This window comes from Aricia agestis, chromosome 21 (genome assembly GCF_905147365.1).
Source record: "Aricia agestis chromosome 21, ilAriAges1.1, whole genome shotgun sequence".
Lineage (NCBI taxonomy): Eukaryota > Metazoa > Arthropoda > Insecta > Lepidoptera > Lycaenidae > Aricia > Aricia agestis.
This window is the reverse complement of record NC_056426.1, coordinates 9,550,298-9,558,571: the sequence shown is the minus strand read 5'-3', so window position 1 is coordinate 9,558,571 and position 8,274 is coordinate 9,550,298.

The following is an 8,274-nucleotide window of genomic DNA, read 5'->3' as shown; positions in this document are numbered from 1 at the left end:
ATATTAAACAATGTCTTCTTATAACATCATATTTTCAAATATAAACTGTAGATTTTATACGCCGCTTATAAAAAGAATACGCTTTCCGCTCCGCTCCTGTGTGGACACAGGCCATTCTAGTTTTAATTTATATCCACCTCATTGTGGGATGGCGAACGTGTATACATAATATGTGACCGGTCAGACATAACATAACAACATAGTACTACATAATATAAAATATTGTATTCTAATTTCTATGTCAACCGGTACTATGTGGGTGTATTCGTAGGTGTATTCCTTATTATGGTGTTCTAAGTTGGTCGCAACTTGGTTTATGGCGCGGTAAAAGAGTGAGCACAATGAGACGGACCGTGCCGGGGCGCATCGCAAAAATCCGCCTCCATACAATTTGTATGGAAGCGGATGCGCGTATCGGACACTGTGCCGGGGCGCATCGGCGCGGATTTTTGCTCGGCGGATTTCCGTCAATGCGACACGGCCCGACAAGACCCGCTGCGCCCCGACAAGACCCGCTGCGCCCCGGTAAGACCCGCTGCGCCCCGGCAACAGTGTGCTATAGCAAGCGGCGCGCGGATGTGATGCGATGCGGCCCGGCAAGCTGCGGCTCAAAATCCGTCAATGCGTTGCGCGCCGACCCGCACTGGCACGCCCCGGCACAGTGAGCGTTAAAATTCGTCAATGCGATGCGACCCGACCCGGCAATAGTGTGCTATAGCGCATTTGGCGCTGCGCTGCGCCCCGACCCGCCCTGGCACGCGCCGACAAAGTGTGCGTGAACCTTAATCGTACATTTTCAACCGACTTCAAAGAAAAGAGGAGGTATTCAACGAAATGTAGGAAATCTGACATCACTCTGACACGCCGTTTTACAAATTCCCCGCATTTTTTATTTCCAGTTTCGGCATTATTAAAGAAGCTATTTTGGCTAAGTACCCAGTTGTTTCGATTAACGAAACCGATTACTGAGAAACGGCATATAAATGCCCCAATTTGTTTCAATGGCCCCACTCAGGCACCTCAGAACACCGCCTATAATTAGTGTATATTAAATAACTTTTGTAATTTTAATTAATTTTGCACAGAGGGGTAACCGTTTGCACTTGGCCAAACAGTGGGGCTCGGATGTGTAATGCTAGATAAACAATAAATAATCTTTTTTTTTTTTTATTAAATAAGTGGGCAAACGAGCAAACGGGTCACCTGATGGAAAGCAACTTCCGTCGCCCATGGACACTCGCAGCATCAGGAGAGCTGCAGGTGCGTTGCCGACCTTTCAAGAGGGAATAGGGTAATAGGGGAGGGTAGGGATGGGAAGGGAAGAGAATAGGGGAGGGTAGGGAAGGGATAGGGGATTGGGCCTCCGGTAAACTCACTCACTCGACGAAACACAGCGCAAGCGCTGTTTCACGCCGGTTTTCTGTGAGAACATGGTATTTCTCCGGTCGAGCCGGCCCATTTGTGCCGAAGCATGGCTCTCCCACATATGTACCGAAAGTGGTAACGTATAATGGTTAGCACTTTCGGTGACGGTGGCCCGGTTTCATTGAAACCCAGCTAACTAGGCAGTTCTATCTTTAAGCCACGACCTAGGATAAGAACCACACCCTAAACCACTAGACCACGGAGGCGTAAAACATACACCACTTGCAAAAAATCCATATTATTATGATAAACTCGGGACTCAAAGTATCTCCATGCCAAATTTCAGCAAAATCGGTTCAGTGGTTTGGGCGTGAAGAGATAACAGACAGACAGACACACTTTCGCATATATAATGTGGATTTCCTGATGCTCTTTAATTGAGACATTATTGAGGTGGGTTGCACCAATTTACTTTAACTATAACTTTAACCATAATAACAAAATGTCAAATGAACTGTCAAATCCATAGTAAAAGTCCTTAATAGACGCCATATTTGATGATAACCTTAAGGTTATTATTTATATACCTTAACTATATCTACTCTTGCCTCTGGTGCAACCCATCCTTAATATTTTTTTTTATTATTTGTTGCAAACAACATAGTTATTACTTACAAAACTACATAACGCTTTGCGAATTTAAAGTCACCATCCAATCCGGGAGTTGACAGTATGTTTAAAATTTTAAAATAATTATTAAATTTTATAGATTTATTGATAAAAAGTCTTTAACAATACAAATAACGAAAAAATAATTATTGATTTATTTTATTTTACATTGAAAAAAAATTGGATTTATTAACTGTAAATCACGTGATTGGAAACGCCAATCTGAAGCAGTGATGTCATCGTTCAGTGTACCAAACAAAATTGACAATTGTTAGGTTAAACACTTACTCACTTTTGCTCTGTCTACGCTTGTTTCGTTTCATGAACGATGACGTCACACGTGATCACGTTTTTGTGACATATTTTGAATTTCAGTATTTAAAATAATTTTTAACTCATTCTAGGGCATAATAATGAATAAAATATTAATTTACAGATATTATTGTAAACAACTGAAGCGCTTAAAACTTTTTTTAAAAAGTTGTCAACTCCCCATTACCATATTTCCAACATTTGCAATATCCATTTATTCAACATCAACGCGTCAACAATCGTCCAAATTAAAAGGATCCTCACAATTCATGACGCTGGGCGGATCCCGCCCAATGTTTTTTAATTTCCGCCCTACAGAATTCGCCAACTTTAAGTTTGATAAGCTCTCCCAAGGGGTTTTCAATTTCAGATAACCATCTCTGAAGGTGTTGATTCGGGTGAATTAATAGAAATAGCCCATTGGCTGTTTTGCGTGGTTTTAACCATAGCTGGGCACCGTTAATCAAATAGTTAACTTCTTTAATCGTTAATCCGTTAAAACGTTAAAGCGTTGCATTTCGGATGAATTAACGCAAGTTAACGTTAATCGTTAATCCGTTAATATATATTATAACTTTAAATATCATTGCGTTGGTGTACATACAAAACCTGCTGGTTTAGGTTCTAGAAGTAAACAGGATAGGGACAAAGCAAAATACTTCTTTAATTATTGTATTCTAATTTCTACCTAACTAAATTACACTGCACTCTTCTTTATCAACCTGCAAATGATCACTGACAGTAATTTATAATAACAATAATAAACAAATCACTCTTCACTCTATAAGCACCGGCGCTCTTCTCACTCGCTCGCGCCTGAAAATGTATCTAGTATTGTTTTGTTTCACTCGCTGCTCCCGTGCCGCGGCGCCGCACTGCCCGGCACTTGTCGTTTCCTAACTGTCTGAACCAGTTTTTCGCGCCGCGCCGCGTTGCCGTGCGGTAAATAGTAGGGATTGGATTAACGATTAACGGACTTCAGCATATTAATAACGGAAGTTAACGAGTCCGTTAATATTTTTAAAGTTAACTTAAAAGTTAATCCGTTAATCAAAATGTTAACTTTGTTAATTAACGGATTAACGAGTTAATGCCCAGCTATGGTTAATGCCCAGTTTGGAAATGGTAGTGATTTTGTTTGTAGGTGTAACCTTAGTTTGTAAACGCCTAAAATTACTAAATCAGATTTCTGCAGTGCGAGTAACATCGTTGAAAGAGTATGACTTTTATGTTTCTATCAGAAATGCCCCAGCGTCAGGAGGTGAAAAAGGAAAAAAAGTGGTCTTTCAGCGCTGCTACTTTCACAGTCAACTCTCTACAAGGAACATATACACACCCTATAGTATTATCACTTTATAGAAGTATTATCAATTTATAGATTTCACTGGGAAAGTGCAACACTAACGGCCGTTCCCAATATGCAATCTATCTCTGGTTTGACATACAACCGATCGCAGCTAACATTGAATTGACATAAAATATATGTCTCTAATGTCTAATGTGAGCTATTCCTATCTCTAGTAGGGCAAAACTGGAGATAGATCAAATATTGGGAACGGCCGTAAAAGAGTTACTTTTTTACGTGCAAATCTTTAGGCTGGGCAATTTCTCACAAAAGTTAAAGTAACTCTTTTAACGCTGCCACTTTCACAGTGAAATCTACACAAGGGACACATACACACCCTAGAGTACAATCACTTTTATATATTACTTACTAGCTGCTGTTGTCCGCGTTTTTTTTTTTTAACACTTTTTTTATAATAAAAAGTATGCTTAGATGTTACTTTTGATACCTCCAAAAGTATGAGTACAAAGTTTCATAATGATTCGTCAAGTAGTTTTTGCGTGAAAGCGTAACAAACATCCACGCTTTCACATTAATAATATTAGTAAAGATTAATAAGGATAAGCAATTTAGAGCAATCCATAGAGTAAAGAGCAGCATAATATTGTCTACGGATAATATACCAGCGCATAGACAATATAGAGGGAGTCATCAATTCTATACACCGGGGAAACGCCGCCATACATTAAAATGTTCCTTAACTGGTTTGTTTGGATCATAATTTAGGGGTGCGTGTATGGAAATGTGTGGAAATGGGGGAAAACGGATGGAAATGGATGGGAATGGCCGCTGTAATGGGTATAGCGACAGCTGCTTATTTACTTATGTTTATAATATTTAAGGCACTTTAAAACTAAGCGTATTCTGAAATGTAAGTCCGTATAGTCAGTAGTATCTTATATCTTTCCTAGATGGCACCCCTAACTCCGAGTCTATCGCGCGGGAACCGTACAAGGGCGTCGCCAAGGGGGGGGCAAACGGGGGCAGCTGCTCCCCCCCTAGAGATTCTAAAAAAGTTGCCAAATATAATGCAAACAACGACCACTATAAATTAAAATCTGATAATTAAAAAAAATACAATGTTATTATAACTTATTTACAAGTTTTTTATTGCATAGTCAAGAGCTCGTGCTCGTAGCTTTACACATTGGACTCTATACTGTCAGAGAATATATATTTATATAGTACTAAGATACTGTTTTTACAATCGCTGTAGATGTAAGGCTCGGAGTACAAGTGAAAACCTTCATGTGCTGTCGACTTTACCTACAATTCATACCTACTTTTCTCATTCGTAGAGAATGAGAAAAGTATGAATTGTAGTAGGTAAAGTCAACTTGCCCCCCCCCCCTGCGCTATCGGCTGGCGACGCCCTTGGAACCGTACATTTTTCCGGGATAAAAAATATCCTATGTCCTTTCCCGGGACTCAAAGTATCTCAATACCAAACAAAATCGATTCAGCGGTTCGGGTGTGAAGAGGTAACAGCCAGACAGACAGATAGATACACCTTCGCATTTATAATATTATGAGTATGGACGGGCGATGTATGGATATTGTCATAGAAACGTAGAAGACAAAAGTAACTCTTCAAGCACTGGAACTTTCGCCTATGCATACACGTCGCGCCCCACGTCGCAGACAATACGTGTTTACTGTTTAGTGTTTAGTGTTAGCTTTAGTTTATGTGTTATGTATGTTAGTCTATAAGGTATATATAAAATATGGGCCAAGATGCGTGATTTAAATAAATAAATAAATAAAAATAAAATAAACAAAAACGAAAATATATACAGAGTGTAACAAAAGTAAGTGATAATACTTTAGGGTGTGTATGGATCTTTTATAGAGTTCAACGTGAAAGTAGCAGCTTTGAAAATGCATTTTTTTTATTTGTATGGGCAAGCGCCCCAGCGCAGCCTCATTAATTTGCCCATACAAATCACACAAAAAAATTTGCTCTTTCAGCGCTGCTACTTTCACGATGAACTCTATTTAAGGGTCACACACACCCTTAAGTATAATCACTTAGTTTTGTTACACATTGTACATGTACTACTTCTTGACACCAAGAACTATGTGTTCTTGTCTTGGGAACATTTTTACATGAAAAAGTTTTTGGTGGGATTTTTTTTTTATGAAATAAGGGGGCAAACGAGCTAACGGGTCACCTGATGGAAAGCAACTTCCGTCGCCCATGGACACTCGCAGCATCAGAAGAGCTGCAGGTGCGTTGCCGGCCTTTTAAGGGGTAATAGGGGAGGGTAGGGAAGGGAATAGGGGAGGGTACAGAAGGGAATAGGGGAGGGTACGGAAGGAAATAGAGGAGGGTAGGGAAGGGAAAAGGGTAGGAGATTGGGCCTCCGGTAAACTCACTCACTCGGCGAAACACAGCGGAAGCGCTGTTTCACGCCGGTTTTCTGTGAGAACGTGGTATTTCTCCGGTCGAGCCGGCCCATTCGTGCCGAATCATGGCTCTCCCACGTCATGTATTTACTATTTATGTTATGTGCCAAGTTATCTATATTCACCTACACATAATGTAATTCTATAGAAAAGGTCCAAATACAGGACATTGGAGTTGTGAAAAGAAAACGTGCGGGGAATCCCCAGGTTAGTATTTAAATATGAATGACGCTTTCAAACTTATTGACTGCCATCGACTAGGAAATTGTTGAACATATAAAAGAGATGACTCAAAAGACACGAAGTAAGAAAGAGAAGAAAGAAAAATACGTGTGGCACGTAAAGTTAATATACCTAGCGGAATAGAGAAACAAAGGCCTGAGCAAGAGAGATGTCACTATCAGTAACACTGCGTGGTAAAAAGAGACGTGTGATACATGACAGCAGCACTCTTTTTTGACGTCCAGTCGGCACGTGCCGCACGTTGACAATTTAATCTCATAGAAATCATGTTCAATCATGCTTGTGTAAGTGTATACGTACACATATTTTTACACACAGATGAAACCAATTTCGGTTTCATTTGACAGCTCGAGATTGTTGCTCTATTCCGCTTGGTATATTAACTTTATGGTGTGGCACTAGGGAACTGCCGTAGTTAAGCTATTGCATAGCATTTTTTATCAACTTATGCAAAGTTAATTCATATACATCTAGTTGCACGCACAGAAACACCGTGCCGACCTGAAACTACGTTAGACGATGCACTGCTTTCAACGCTGCACCGCTGTGCCGTGTGTGTTTCGTTACGGGATTTCTTGATTCGGTCGCCGCGCTCAAAGCCCTAAATACTAAAAAAGATAATCGGCCAAGTGCGAGTCGGACTCGCGCACGAAGGGTTCCGTACCGTCATAGAGCAAAAACAGGCCAAAAATTGTTATTTTGTATAGGTATAATCAAATTTTACTTTAATATTATTAAAAATAATTGAAGTAGACATATAATTAAGGCATTTGTGCAAATATCAATAATGCCAATAGGTAGGCTATTGGCATTATTGATATCGAGCAAAAAGGCCAAAAAAATCACGTTTGTTGTATGGGAGCCCCCTTCAATATTTGTTTTATTTTGTTTTTTTTTTGTTACAGCGGGAACAGAAATACACAATCAGTGGAAATTTCATAAGTCTAGCTATATATACAGCCTGGAGACAGACAGACAGACAGACATCGAAGTCTCAGTAATAGGGTCCCGTTTTTACACTTTGTGTACGGAACCCTAAAAAATAAAAAACAAATCGTGAAACTTACAACTTTTTAGCCATCGCAGTACTCGAGATACGGCTTGGTGCGTGGTCCCGTTTTTACCCTTTCGGTACGGAACCCTAAAAAGGCTGTTTTAAAGATATTTTATGGTACACACTTAATCCTATATTAAGTTACACTCCGTCCACACGTCGGGGTCTAAACAAAATTAATTTGAATTAATCCATCGCGGGGAAAAAACGTCGGCCATACTGTTGGTGCTACACACACATATTTTGTTAAATAAATCGCCCAGTGGTGGGAAAGTATCGATGTTTTTAGTGTCTAAACACACTATCCCGAATTACCGCGGCGGAAGTTCGACTTGATTCCGCCTGCAATGTATTTTAAATTACCGATGACACACGCCGAAATTCCGTCGCGTTATATTGTATGCGTTTGACATTGCAGGCGTAGGTAATCATGCGGAATTTCCGCCGCGGAACTACGGCATAGTGTGTTTAGACACTTAACATCAAGTATTTTTTTGAAGTGAATTTTTTAGTCGGGCTGAGAGTGAAATTTCAAGGTCATAAAAAGAGGGTCGGAATCTATATAAGGGACATTACTACGCGAGAGAAAAACTTTGTATCCCTTTTGACGAAAAATTGGGAAACGTAGATGACTGAAATTTTGCACAGTTATAGTTTATATGGTGAAGGAGTGCATCGAGCTAAATATTATTTTGAAAAAATGCTTTTATCATATTTTTTTAATAAATAAAATATTACACACACTACAACACACACACTAGGAAAGATGACGGATTTTTGAGTGACATGCCTATACATACGAATTATACTCTTTTATTTATGGTTGAAGTCTGTTGAAACTAAGGTCGAATTTCGACCATCGGGCAATCTCTACCTCTAG